Source organism: Rattus norvegicus, chromosome 2 (assembly GCF_021556685.1).
Source record: "Rattus norvegicus strain SHRSP/BbbUtx chromosome 2, alternate assembly SHRSP_T2T, whole genome shotgun sequence".
Taxonomy (NCBI): Eukaryota; Metazoa; Chordata; class Mammalia; order Rodentia; family Muridae; genus Rattus; species Rattus norvegicus.
This window is the reverse complement of record NC_141535.1, coordinates 22,540,188-22,555,000: the sequence shown is the minus strand read 5'-3', so window position 1 is coordinate 22,555,000 and position 14,813 is coordinate 22,540,188. Positions and strand designations below refer to the sequence as shown.

Here is a 14,813-nt window from a genome sequence, read left to right as displayed (position 1 = left end):
GTTTACTGATAGGGAAAGAAGATAGGAACTGATAAAAGGAGAGAATCAATGGGGGGCGGGGTAAAATGACTCCCTGCTCTTTCTCCTCCCATTCTCTGTCCCTGGGTCATTTAAACTTGGGGTTGTGTTCTGGAGTCTCTTAGGTAGGTGTCATCCTAAAGTGCATTTTCTTTGACTTACTTAATGTTTTAAGATCTTAATGTCCTACAAGAAATGCTCCTATTACGGCCAGCTTGTACAAGGCAATGCGCTCTCTAGTTTACCACACTCCTCACGGTTCTCTGTTTGCCTTCTCTACCTTCTTTCCTCTTTTACATTAACCTTGTGGCCTCAGCTAGGAAGTGGAGTTTGTATCCCTTCCCAAGGTAGAGAATATGAGTTATTCCTATCCTCACTGCTGTTATCTAACAAATACCGCAGGGCATAGAGCACCTTCAATTGGTGTAGCTTTTCTTCACGCACACACGCACGCAGGAGAAAAGAGCAAATATAGAAGTGCTTCCTAGGTTAGTCTATAGGGAATATCCAGAGACTATTAGCTGATGGGGAAGGGGGACAAACTCACCTTGAACATAATATGGCACCATCCTACATGCTGAGGTTCTGATTAAATACGAGGGACCTGGGAGAAAGCCAACCTCCATTGGCATTTTCTTGTTCTGCTTCAAACTAACCAAAAGAGGTGGTGTCTAGCCTTCACCACTCACTTCCAAAGCCGTGATGTCCTGTCCAATTGAATGGGTCTGTACAACCATGGACTGACCCCTCAGCAACTGTGAGCCTAAAGTTAGCTTTTTGCTGCTGTTTGTATCCGATGCACTGTTGTGGTGAGAAAAGTAAATGTGGATAAAATAGGAGGAGAGGAGAGAGGCATGTCAGGGACAGAATACACATCCACTGCATCAGGGAGCTACATGTAGGAAGTGTGTCTACAATTGGACATCACAGTATAAAAAGACCCTGCCTAAGACTCGGGGAATGGTCAAGCAATAACAGGCCCAACCAGAGACCCACGGGCAAGCACCCATCCTTGACACTATTAAAGATATTCTGTTACCATTGCAGACAGGAGTCTACCATGGCTGTCCTCTGAGAGGCTCCGCCCATCAGCTGACTCAGACAGATGCAGAAACCCACCACCAAATATCGATAGAGCGTAGAGACTCTTATGGAAGATTTGGGGAGAAGGATTGCAGGGACTGAAGGGGATACGAACTCAACAGGAAGACCAGCAGAGTCAACTAACCTGGACCCTTGGGGATTCCCAGAGACTGAACCACCAACCAAAGAACATACATGGACTGGACCTAGGCCTCCCAGCACATATGTAGCAGATGTTCAGCTCCGTCTTCGTGTAAGTCCCGAGCAATGAGAGCTGGGGCTATCCCCAAAGCTGTTGCCTGGAATCCATTCCCCTAACTTGGCTATCTTGTCTGGTCTCAGTGGGTGAAGTGCAGAGACTTGGTGGGCCAGGGTTAGAGGGATAAATACCTCCACTCTCTGAGAGGAGAAAAGGAGAGGAGAGGACAGGAAGTGGAGATAGGGATCAGGATGTAAAATGGGAGAAAAGGACTGCTTATGTGAATTTATAATCCTTCTTACTGCTGGTTCTGTTAACTTAATATTCACCCATCTTTCCCAGGTTAGCTCTGATGCGGCTGCTGATTGGTTTTCAGAGGTGAGACATTTTGAGTGTCGAAGAATGTCTTGGTAGGGGATGGAGAGATTTGTAGAGACTGAGTCAGAAGTGTTTGCTAAGAATGTGATGGGGTGTGAGAATGACAGATGGAGGGAAAGTCCTGGAGGAGGGGGAAGCTGACTGTGGCTTTGAGGAAGCAGCCTATGGAAGGACTCTCCTTCTTCATCTGTCCCAGGACTTCCCATTAAAAGCTGTTTTGACTGAGTAAAAAACTCACTGTTGCTAGTTTTGCAACCTTCTCAACCTGGGTAGTGATGAAAGATTGGGAATTCCAGCAAATGTAATTCACACTCCTCGCAGACCTTCACCCTTGTCATTTCTGGGCACATCAGCTCAGCTCCCCACCGCAGCTCAATATCTTTTAGCCTAGAGCACTGCCTAACCCTTTTCCCTGTGGAAATAAAACTACAGCCCAGACAGCCTTCCCACATGGCTGGCCTACAGGATTAACACTCCTAGGAGAAGCTTTTAACCAAATACCCAGATGCTTTCCACATCTCTTCTCCCCCAACCCCTTGGAGACAATATCTCTGAGTCATCATCCATCCCCTATGGGATAAATGCGTGCTGTGTGTAGTAAAAACTGCTTGAAATGCCCCGACTTTCCTCCCTTCCCTGCCTCCGTCCTTTCCTATCAGTGTTTGGAGACCTCACCTCCTCATCTGCAGACTTTCTGCTGTAGGAATCCAGGGGCAGACAGGCATTTTGTCAGATGATGTAGAGAACCATCTACATCTTTTGCAGGCACCAAAGAATCAAGAAAAGAGGATCCCAAAATATTTGTGGAAATGGGGGAATGGGAAGAGTCATTGCCTGTTATCTATTGGCTTTTATTTCGTTTTGTTTTGGAAGAAACTTTTAAAATGGAGTTTTTGAGGAAGGGGTACAGTTTTTGAGAGAGGGTTTCTCTGTGTAGCTCTGGCTGTCCTGAAACTCACTCTGAAGTTCAGGCTGGCCTCAAACTCAAAGATCCATCTGACTCTGCCTCCTGAGTACTGGGATTAAAGGTGTACCCTACCACCACCTGGATAGAAATGGATTTTTAAAAGATCACACCATTTGAATTTCCAGGAACACTTTTAGCAGCATGCTCTATTTTTCTCGCTGTTAATTCCTGCCTTGGGGCTAGCCATGCAGAGACCCTCAGTGTGCTTGCCCTCTCTGCTTTTCTTTTCTTGTTAGCATGACATTTGATGCTTTCTCTTCACTCTATCCTTTTTCCTGTGGCACAAGTCTTCCATAGATCAGCTACGGGACACATCCAGAAGTCCAAACGAACCTTGAAGCTGTGTCATTTAACCATTTCCATTGTACAGAAATAAGAAGCACGATTTCTCTGATGTGCAGAGAAGTCAATCCCTGTTACAACATGTCATCAGAATAGGTTTAGGGAAGACCGTTTCTGGTAAAGGACACAGTTGCGTCCAGCTGCTGTTCTTCTCTGACACTTTTGTAGTCAACGAAGCGCTTTTCATTATTTTTTTTTAAGCCTCTGGCTTATCTGAGTAATAGAAATAAGAAAACTGTGTTTTCTATTACAAAACTGTATAAAACGCAGTAAATAATTTGTTGAACTGAACAAATGAAAGAATGCTTTGAACGACCCATGACAAGTGTTTGCTGAGTCTTACAACTGCTGTTTGCTCAAATTAATCTAACAAATATTGGACTTCCATTTATTTATTCTTGTGTTAAAATGTGGCTGCTCATATTTTGGGACAAGAACCTGAAGTCCATGACATTTAACTAGTGCTACAATCCTGCTGACGGATGGATTAAAAATAGGACACCTGTCTTCCTCTTCCCTGCTCCCAGGTCCACACTGGTGTTCGCCTAATGTCCTGCACCCTATGTACAAATATCCCCTGTTTTTCCTTCTGATTCACTTACAGGGACACACTAATGGGGTCTTTTGGTACTATCCGCTCAGCAGCTTTCATTGCACTCCTTGCTTCTGAGTCCTTCTGTGGTCCAGCTATTTAACTGGAGACACAGTCACTGAAAGCAAACAGCAACTGCCCAAGTTTTGTCTCTCAGGAAGCTTCTGCATTGCTCTCCACTAGCCTCATAGATGCTAAGGTCTTTAACACTTCCTTGTGTTTGGAAAGCAGCTCTTCATTTCTTGGTTCAATCAAAACAATCTTCTACAAAACCTGACATACATACATATATATGTATATGTATATGTATGTAATAATAATGTAAAATATATATTTTTATCTGACATATATATGTAATAATTAAGTATATATATACATGTATATATATTTGTATTTGTAGGATAGGAGACGAAGGGAAAGAGCTTGAGAAAGTGACTAAGGGAGGAAGACTAGTTGTGATTTCATTCCTTGAACCACATTCTTAAGGTCTCGATCTTTTCCTTTGTAGCAAGGATAGTGTTTTTGATGCTTTGTCAGGCCAGCCTCTCTGGGTGAGTGCAGATGTGCTGAGCCATTTGGCTGCTGTGTGGACAGACTCAGAGTCTCTATTCTCCCTAATGAAGTCATCTCTGCTCTGAGCCCAGCCTCTCCCATCCATGTTGGAATTTGGCGTTGGCTTGCATAGTTCTGTTGTGATGTAGATGGCCTTCCAGTTAAGTTCTAGAGAAATCGATCCAACCCCAAACAGAAAGTAAGAAAATAACTTTTTAACATTTTAGTTACCTCTAGAAGTTACCATACAAAGTGACTGGTTTTATTTTGACACTTATGAGTATGCATTATTTAAAGGGGTGTGGGGAGGGTTGACTAAGAGCAAAGCTATCTATTGAAAAAAATTAATGTTTACCCAAACATTTTCATTTAGGAGCTTGAGGAGACAGAGGCTCAGGGTTATTTCTCAGTATATTTTTTGTGCTAAGTCTCTCTCTCTCTCTCTCTCTCTCTCTCTCTCTCTCTCTCTCTCTGTGTGTGTGTGTGTGTGTGTGTGCACTCGAGAGAGACTAGAGACGAGAGATGAGAGATAATAACAATATAATGCAATCCTCCAAAGTTGTTAAGCAGCTTAAAAGTACCAAACACTTGCCCTTGAAGTAATTTCTCTTTTAAATTTCTGACAACCTTGAGGAACTGGCTTTCTCCTTGGAATTAAAAAGGAAAAGAAAAACACTCTCTCGGGTGCATTTGTCATCTGTAGCTTCCTTTAATGATGCAAGCAGCACGGTTTGTCTGGTGGTGCCTAAGATCAGGGTGCAGAAACATGAACTCTTTGTTTTTTCAGTTTGAATAGGACAGGCTGATCCAGAGCCCAGCAACAGATATTGCCATGTCTAGAAGTGCTTCACCCAATCATCAGCAGGAAGACACTGCAATTCGATCCTAACAGACCTTAGCAAGGAGTGCAGATGTAGATAATGGGGTTCCCGGAGACACCTGCCACCTATATCTTTTTCTGCTGCAAGTTCTTGGGTGGTTGTCTCCAAGCTCAGCCAAGTTCCTTAAGACTAGATCAAAGCAAGGCAGAAACGAATAGTGCCTCAGGCTTTTAATTCCGCGTAGACGCCAGCAATCTGAATGAATATCTTGCTTCATCTGCCTGAGATTCTGAAATTTACATACCCAACATCCTCTGTATGAGGACATGATCTCAGGAGCGTGCTCACACAAGGAGATCTTAACTAGATTTAGACTTGATCGTAATATATGTGTAAATATATTATAGCATTAAAAGCTATAAAACAATATTTCCCATAAAGTTCTAGGAATTTTGTCAGATATTGGAGAATCTCAAATAGCTGCTTTCTAATTTTCTCAAAAGAAAGAAAGTCTTCAAGAACACTTACATCTGGGTTGAGGAGATGGCTAAAAGATGAAGTGCTATCAGGGCACAAGCAAAAGGACCTGAATTTGGATACCTTGCCCTACATAAAAAAGCAGGACACCGTGGCTCATGTCTGTGACCACAGTGTTTGGGAGACAGAAGCAAATGGACTCTATCTCAGTAATGACGATAGCAATGATAATAATAATAATAATAATAATAATGATGATGATGATGATGATGATAATAAAAATATAGAGATGACTTAGGGAGATGTCAGGTGTTAAGATTTGGATTCCACTTTCACATATGCATACGAGAAAACACTGACACACATATTCGCCACATGCATACATCCAAAGAGATAGAGAGACAAAGATAAACAGAGAAGACAGAAAGACAGACAGGAACACACAGAAAACTCAAAATTCAATGTATTTATAGATTATCCTAAAGATACCTTGTTTTTTTAACTTAAAAAGAAAAAGAAAATTCTTTATTTCAGGTAGCCAAAGGAGAGGATCAACCTTGGGGAAAGAAAGTAGATATTAAGCTATGTATCACTGTGTTATTGGACAGCTTTAGAAGGTATTTAGTTTTCTAAATAATAACTTCGGAGTCAAGGAAGTGGCAAGGCTTGCGGTTAAAGCTCGTCACTGCTGTCCATCCCTTAGTGAGTTGACCCTGCCTAAAAAAGTGTTTTTTTCACTGTACACCACTTGTCTATAGATGACATGAGGGAGGGACTGTGACTGTTAGCCAGCTAAGGAAATAAAGTTTAAAAAAGGAGACAAAGTAGAACAAACACAGTGCACAAGATATAGTATCCAATGAAAACGATTCCGAGCAATGACTTTTTATGATGCCCCATCACGGGTACATATTTGCAGTAAATACTGATCATTAGCATGACAGGGAAACAGATACCAATCTATTAATAGTTGCTGGGTTCTGCCCTACGTCTTTGTAGACTTGTTTATTCACGTGTATTCTGAAGGGAGAGCAGGGTAACAGAGTTGATAAGCTCTTAGGCCAATGATCTGTCACAACGTAGCCTTGGGCAAACCACTTAACTGTAAAACTCAAACTAGGTCCACTTGAATTTAAGAATTAGATAATAACAACAACTTGAAGCATTTCGGAGAGAAATCTATCCATCCCAATGCCTGGACTATAAATTCCAGTGGAAATTCATTTTATTTTACTTTTCTTCTTTCTGAATGGATTCCTGCTAGTTCAAAAGTTGTGTTCTGATAAGCATCCCTGGTCTGTGTAAGCTTGGGTGAGTCACTTTTGGTACCTGCTTGTGCTGGTGTGTTAAATGCAGGGGCTGAAGTCTGTTGTCAAGATGTGGCTTCCACTCTAAACAATAAGTAGGATGAGATTTCAATTTTAGTAATGGCAGCATAATCATTGCATAAAGGTTAAGCCAAACTGATTTCTAAATGGCCCATAGCATAGTTATGTCGCTCATTCTTGTGAGTGCTGCCTTAAAGGGTACATGAAATACACATCCGATATGAAATTATATTGACAAATCTACCACAAGTTTGTCACTTAAGATCTATCATTATATTGGATCTATAAACCTTTGGGGAAAAAATCCACATGCTGAGGAGTCTAGGTTATGAGTTTACAACTGTGGTTGTAGCCAATCTAATTAAAGAAATCCAGAGTAAAGACAAACTTTCTGCGTTAATCACTACCGTTTCTCAAGCCCTGTGCTTGATGTAATTTTCTAAGCAAAACATCCAGAGCCAATAATTACAAGGATATTTCCATATTGGTGTAGGAGGAGAAGTTTGTAATTGTTTCAGTACCCGGAGAGTTACTTTGACATGTCTTTCGAACTTACTTTGTCCTCTCTGCATAAAATCATACTAGACTTCAAAGTAACAGAAAATTCAAAGTCACCCTTTTCTGAGGGGCAGAAATCCTTTGTATTAACTGTTTGACCCTTTGCTCTTTAAGGCCCTAATGGAGTCTTTTGTGATTCAGTGAAGGGTATGCTTCTCTATATTGATGTTGTTTACATCTATGGACAAGCCTGAGTAGGAAAAAAAATGCGAACATGAAAGATTCGGTTTACTGACAAAATGGAAACATTGATAAGTCTAAGAAATCTGAATTAGGCAGAAAATTCTCCAAGAGATCCTGTGACAGAGGGGTGGAAGAAGGAAGGAAGCGAAGTACATTTAAGGAAAGATGCGGATTTGTGTCAGAGAAAGGATTCTCTTTGAATGGGACAAGGGGTTGCCTGGGGGGATTTCCTGTCCAGTCCTTTATTGCCAGGGTCTTTGTGTAGGGCCTGATGCCGCGGGCTCCCCATTGGGCAGTTTCCTAGGGAGAGCAGCCACGAAATGCTTTTGCGTCTCCCTGGGGCTCGGATCTCACTTTCTCAGTATCTCTTTCAGGTTGGCAGGAGCGTTGATCCTGACACCTCTTCTGGTGGGATGAACAAGCTCCGTGGTCACAAAAACACATTATATGCAAGTTCTTGGCTGATTTTATATAGTCCGGTCCGCTACTAAGAACTGACCATACTTAATTGCTCCATGCTTGCGGGCCGCACCAGAGGCTGGGGACTCCCTCCCCCTAATTCAGAAGTAGCAGCGCAGGGCGGGGAAGAGGGGGGTCGGGTGGGGAAGGCTGGGAAGGCAGTTGTTTAAGACTGCACAGCGAGGTGGTACCGAGTCGCCGAATGAGGAGCACGGATTTCCCCCCCAGCCGATTGGTACTTCTCATCAGGAAGAAAAGCTGAGAGGTGGGAGTGCCTGGCGAGGGAGGCAGGCGGTCCCTACCGCAGGCTCTGGGAGCTCCTTTCCGCCCCTCCGCCTGTTTCCAAGCCAGGGCTCTTTGGAGTGGCTGGAGCTGCAGAGCGCTTCAGGAGCCTGTGAATGAACCCTCCTCCTCTCCCTCCTCCTTCTTGCTGAGTCTCCTCCTCAGCTCTGACGGTACAGTGATATAATGACGGTGGGTGTCACAACCCGCATTTGAACTTGCAGGCGAGCTGCCCCGAGCCTTTCTGGGTGAAGAACTCAAGGCGCGCGGGCGCAGCAGCTGCGAGCATTAGGTGCTGAGGACCGGCGCTGGAACCGGGATCAGCCGCGAGCTGCGCATCCTCCCTCCTCTCCAGCTCTGTCCCGCACTCGCCGCATCCTTCCCCAGGCCACCGCGCCTCCTATGTGATCTGCCGGGGCAACGCGGAGCCCATTCTCACAGCTCAGCAGTGAATCTCCCCCCCCAAACTGCAGTAAGCCGCCTTTCAAGGTAATCACATTTCTTTTGTTCCCCCATTTAAAAGAAAGGGAGGAAAACTTGTTGGGAAACGAAAACCGCCCAGCTTAGTGGGGGGAAAAGACGTACATTACAATCGGAGGAGGGCTTTAATTAAAGCCAAGAGGACTAGCCCTAAGGAGAAGTTAAGAAAATGTTCGCACTTTGAAACGTGAAGGTAACTTTGAAAGAGGCTTGTTAAAGAGAGGAATTCAGATAGACCCTGGTGCTGAAAAATCTCTAGACAAAAGAAGTCCGGGGTGGGGTAGAGGAAAAGAACGAACGGAATAGGGGGGAAGGAGTTTTGTAGAGAAATCCTAGAAAAGTCCTGCTATCTGGAGTTTGAAGAATGGGAGGGACTCCTCACACCTTGATTTTTGTTGTCTTTAAACTGGTCGAGGCAAAAGTTTGAATGGAGACTCCCCAAACTTGTCCAAATACAAGCCCCTGAAACCACCTTAGGGCAGACCACCTGGCTTCCTGGCTCCTGGTGTGTGGTCAGTATCTCTGGTTCCTGGAAAGCCACCCCTGGGCAGCTCTTGACAAGGTAGCGAGGTACTTTAGCTGCCTCGGACCTGCGCGGACAAGACCGTTCCTCCCCACACCCCACCCCTCAGGCAATGTGGAGGGTTATCTGGCAGGGGTTGGGCTGGGTCCTGGGGCTGCGTTTCTTTGATGACTTGGGGGCTGTCAAAGCTCTCTCGCGTTGCCCCTGTGTTCTTTTGTCCTGCGCGTGGTGCGCCCGAGCCAGCAGGGAAGGCGCAATGGATGGGGGTGGGGTTGTTGGAACACCGTAGAGGTCTGGGAGGCTCCTGGGCGGGAAAGCTTTCCCCGAACCGGAGGGGTGTGCAGTATTTCCCCCCTCGCTCTGGAAAGCGAAATGAGGACTTGTCCCCCGATCTTTACCAGCAAACCAGGACCCAGAGACTTTCCAGACAAAGGTGGCGTGGGGACCCGAGTTGGGGACCAATTGGTCTAGTCTTCTCGCCTGGATTACAGCAGTCCCCAGTTCCCTTCTGTATCTTCTCCCGCTCCCATTTCTCCACTTGAGTTGAGCAACTTTACCCACTAGCGGAGAGTGCGTGCCGGTTTTCCCCGGGGACACCCTGGCTGAGAGAGTCCTAGTGCCACGAGTAGGCGTGGGCACTGCAGAGACTTCTCTAATGCCCGCAGACCCGGGACATCCCGGTTGTCTCGGTTTGTTCTCGGTGTCAATGGGCGTGGACCGCTCAGGGGGTTAGACAGAAGAAATAGTGGAAAGAAAATCATGTCATAGCCTAAACTATTTGCTCTCGGATCCAACTACGTTCGCCTCCGCATGTCCTGCGCGTTCTCGGGATCCGGAGGCAAGGGGAAGAAATGTCCCCCGAGGCTGTAGGGCTGTACCGCTGCAAGTACGCCCGCAGTGGAGACTCGCTCTCCGTGTCCCCTCATCTTTGTGTCTCTTTCTCTGGCTCCATCTTCTCTGTCTTCTCTCGTCCCTTTCTACCTCCTCTCCGCTTTTGCGTCCCCTCCCCCACGGCTGACAAATGAATGGCTAGTGTGAAATCCCTTCCTTCTCTGTCCAAGGAGGCAGGCCCAGAGGGAGGAGCAAGGGGTGGGGGGCGGTGCGCTCCTTAAGATCTGCTTGCAGTTGGGTGTTTCGGACTAGCAGAACCCAGATGTCTAGGAATATGGAGTTTTGTAGTAGGTGTGGGCTCCCCCTGATGGAGAAATTCAGCACAAGCGGAAAACCGGGCCAGAAAACCACTTTCATATCCTTTGCTTCAAAGAGAGGAAAGCGGAGCTCTCTTTTAATAGTTTTCCACTTCAGAATCTGGGAAGTGAATCTTGGGGTTTGGAGGAGACAAAAAGAAGGGAATTTAGCCGTCCCCAAAACACGGGCTCCTTTTTTTCCATCCGCCTGGCTTCCCGTGGCGCTCTAGAAGGCGCCTGCTGCTGGGTGGACTAACAACGCGGGCGACAGAGTCGGTCAGGTCTGTGGTTTCCTGACGTGCAATTTGCTCATCTTTAAGAAAAGTAATAAAGGGACTTGCTTTGGCAAATTTAGCTAGGGTCCTCGAACACAATGCTAGGGCTCTGTTCCAGGCGATTGCAAAAGAACCCCCCATTCCTCATCCAAAACTTAACTTCCTCAACACCAGGACAAGCATTGCACGTGGAAAGTGGGGAGAAGGCGGGCGCCTAAAGGCAGAGGAAAGGAGTTTTTCCACTTGGGAAAAATGGGACAAAGGAGGGTAGGCGGAAAGAGAAAGGAAAGAAAGGGAAACAGATGGATGCAATAGCCAGGAGCCGGAAGAACTGGTTTCAAAATTTTGGTCTCACTTTCGTGTCTGTTAAGCTGAAAACGATAGCGAGCGCATCCCTGCCTGGTGCTGGCCTGGGAAGGAACTACAGAAGCAAAGGTGGTCCGGCCCCGCCTACCGGAGCTGGGCTAGCCACCCGCCCACCCCCAAGCTTACCCCGATTTGGAGGAGGGATCATGCTAGGCACTCCCTTCAACGACTGGGGTTCGCCATCGCCACGTGGGCTGGAGCTTCGGCTCTCGGCGCGAGACGGGTGTGACTTCCTGGGCTCCCAGACAGCTGCACAGCTGCTCGGGCGGGTGAGCCGCTTAGCCTAGGTCTCCAGCCGCTGCGGCCAACTGGGGCGGGGCTGGGCTGGACCCGGGTGGGACCCCGGCTGGCGCGCCTCCTAGAGCGCCAAAGGCTAGCTGAAGCTGGAGAGGACCCGACTGACTGCTATTCACATGGCACCAAGGCTCATGTTAAAAACCGTTAAAATACTCTTTTTTTTTTGTCTCTCGCTTTTTTTGGGAGTGATATGCAAGTACATTTTTTTTTTTTTTTTGCTTTAAAAGGAGGAGAAGTGAAGATTTATTCTAAGTCAACTCTTGGCACAAAAATGAGACAAATTTGCGATTGCTCCATGCATTCGTTTTGAAATACATGTACATTCCTAAAGACCACTTTTAGCCAGCGACAAAATTAATGCTGCTGCAATTGAGAATCAGCCAAGGAGTGGGCAGGACAGGACGAGGAATAGGTGTCTAGCACAAGTTGACCAAATGGCTGATAAAAGTCCTGGGTTGGCGACGGCAGGGGGTGGGGGGTGCGGGTGGGGGTGCGGGGCGGGGAGCGCTGCGGTGGGTCTGGTGATTAGACTGGACCAGCTACTAAGGTCTTCACTTTCAATTCTCCAGCTTCTAATTCGGAAGAGCTAGGTTTTAATGGTCCTCTCCCCCACCTTAAATTCTGTTTATAATTGGTCTATTTTAGTGTTTCATTTTTCTTTCTTCTTCACTCTAAACTGTGGGCTAAATTGTGCTAAGTACTGCTTGGCAACTGTGTCAAGCTCAGAAAATATTCACATAAAAGCCTAAAATGGAATCTTTTGGATTTAATAGGAAAACATTAGTGTACGCATCAGATAATTGTCTGAGGTGGAGCGGATCACCATTTGTAAGAACAACAAAGCAAGGAGGGGGTCCCAAAGAATCTAGTTCTAGTTCTGAGTACCATGTAGCGGAGGAATACTTGACAAATTGCATCTGCGTGTCCCCACTAATGCTACAAAGGGGTCCAATAGACTCCCATGCGGTTGAGCAATGACTTCCTTCAGCAGGAAACCCAGAGTCCTTAATCTTCTTGTGGGTGGTAGGAAGAAGGGTGGGATTCAAGACCATCACTTGGAATTTATGTAAGAGTTCAAAGTTTGCCTCTTCTTGGCGGCTTAAAAAATTAAGCCTCTTCATAAGTCTTATTTTCTTCTTCTTCTTCTTCTTCTTCTTCTTCTTCTTCTTCTTCTTCTTCTTCTTCTTCTTCTTCTTCTTCTTCTTCTTCTTCTTTTTTTAAAGAGAAAGTTTGAAAAGAATTTCTTCAGGTTTTATAGGTGTTTAGGCAATCAGCCCCCATCCCCATCCCCTTTCCTTGGCTTTTGCTAACTGCAGGGACATCTCCCTGCTCCTTCTGCCTGCACGTGAGTAACTCTCTGTCTCGGAAGGATATAAAAAATGAACGCAAAGCTCAGTATGATTCGTGAGGGCAATGCACCCATTGTTCTGTCTCTCCTTACACTGCTAAGCTTAACCCTCTCAGGTTAATGATTGGTCAATAATGGGACATCCTGCAGCCCGTGAAAGCACAAAGACTGTCTTCCTCACGCACATACTTGAGCTCTTTTATTTTTTTCCTAGTGGAGTTTAAACATTTTTGTAGACCTTATTCGTGGACAAACATCCACAGAGTCTCAATTTCAGATGGGATATGGATCAGAGAAGGGCTGAGCTTCTTTCTAGACACACATGTTGCTTTGGAGCCAAAGAATGAATCCTTATACTAGGAGGATTTTTAAAATTTCCTCCACCCACTTAGAGAAATCAGTTGGGGACAGACAAACACTCATTGTTAGAGGTTACTTGCTCTGGTCTAGGAAAAATGCGCTGCCTGTCGCAGACATTTTGGAGTCAGAACAAGGGAGAGTGAAGGCTATGTCTTGACCAAGTTCCATTTGTATTAGTAAAAAATTGTCAACTTCTTCTTATACTCTAGACTTGGTAGATACAAAAGTCTATAAGCACATCTCGGACACAAAGTCAAGTCTTATGGGAAGTTCTTAGAATTGGAAGTGATGGAGTAGTTTTCTTTCAGTGGTCAGTACATTAGGTCTTCATTAAAGATGTTTATTCCATAACCTAAAACTCTTTTCATCAACCTGGTATATATGTTATATACAGAAGGATATAAATATAGAATGCTTACCAGAAATTGCTTACTTTCAGTGCCAGAGAGACCCTCACTGGTAAGGAGTGTGCAAAAGTGTGCACTGCTCTAGCAGAGGACTGGAGTTTGGCTCCCTGCCGAGCTACTCACAATCACCTTTAATTCCAGCTGCACAGGGATCCAGCAGCCCTGGCCTTTGAAGGCACCTGCAGTCACAGGAGTCATATGAGTCCCAATAAGTTAAGGTTTCAACCTGACCGGAGATAAACTGGGGCAAGCACTATGTTGGTAATCAGAAAGTTTATGTGAGATGCTCTAAGTGGGAAAGCAAGGTAAATGGAACTGCTATACCTCTGGGGTCATAGTTTGCTATATGGATACTGTTACAAAGTTTAAAAGACTAAACTAAATAGCTATGAAAAGGCTTGGAGAAATGGAAAACGACATACTAATGCATTATGATTATAAAAATCTTAAATCTAGCAAAAACTGGGCAAAGTTAAAAATGGATAGTGTTGCAGAAAAATATGGTTTTGAATCTTGTGAGGGAAATTAGTTCATCTTCATCCATAGTTATTAAAAAAACTGTCATTTGAGGCTGGAGAGATAGCTCAGTGGTTCAGGGCACTTGTTCTTGCAGAGGACTTTGTTTCAGTCCCACACCAACATGTTATATCACAACCATCTGTAACTTTCAGGCAATCAGAAGCTTTTTTTTTTTGACCTCCTTGTATGCCAGGTATCCACATGGTGCCTACACACACACACACACACACACACACACACACACACACACACACACACACAGGTGCACACATGTGTGCAAGTAAACCACTCATATATAAAGTAAAATAAATGTTTTTTAAACTACCAAAATACTAATAATACACTTTATCACTTTTTTCATCTATCAGACAAGGAAAACAGTTTGTGAAACATGTTGGTTGGTTTGTAGAGAACCTAATTTATAAGTTATTATGGGAAGTTAAATAAATTCATTTTTTTGAAATAATGTAGCAAACTATTTTTAATTTACCAACAAACAATATTAAAAGTATGTACAGTCTTTCATCTAGATACTCTCCTTTAGATATTATGTAGATGACAGTGCAAATGCCACTCAAGATAAATCCACAAGGATTTTTCTTCAGGAGTGTTTTATTGACAGATTAGTCTATTGTACGGTAGGGTCTGTCTATGTAGCAAGGCGAATCTGGATCTTTCTAGGTCCTGGGTCTCCTTGACCTTTCAGGCTTCTTGGTTCCTTCAGCCTTTCCAGTGCTGGGATTACAGATGTGACCCACTACATATGTATTGAAGCACAATTTTTTAATAGTAACAACTTGGAACCATCCTAA

General features: G+C 44.8%; 1 protein-coding gene across 4 annotated transcripts in view; it reads left to right on the top strand.

Annotated features, from left to right (window-relative positions):
- Nucleotides 1–8,355: 8,355 nt before the first annotated feature.
- The window catches only part of Vcan (versican), a 99,543-nt gene continuing 93,085 nt past the window's right edge, over nt 8,356–14,813 (top strand). For 3 of the 4 annotated variants that reach the window (NM_001170559.1, NM_001170560.1, NM_001170558.1), the window contains 1 exon segment: nt 8,454–8,728. The gene's annotated coding sequence lies outside the window, so the exon portion shown is untranslated. 4 annotated transcript variants of the gene reach the window in all.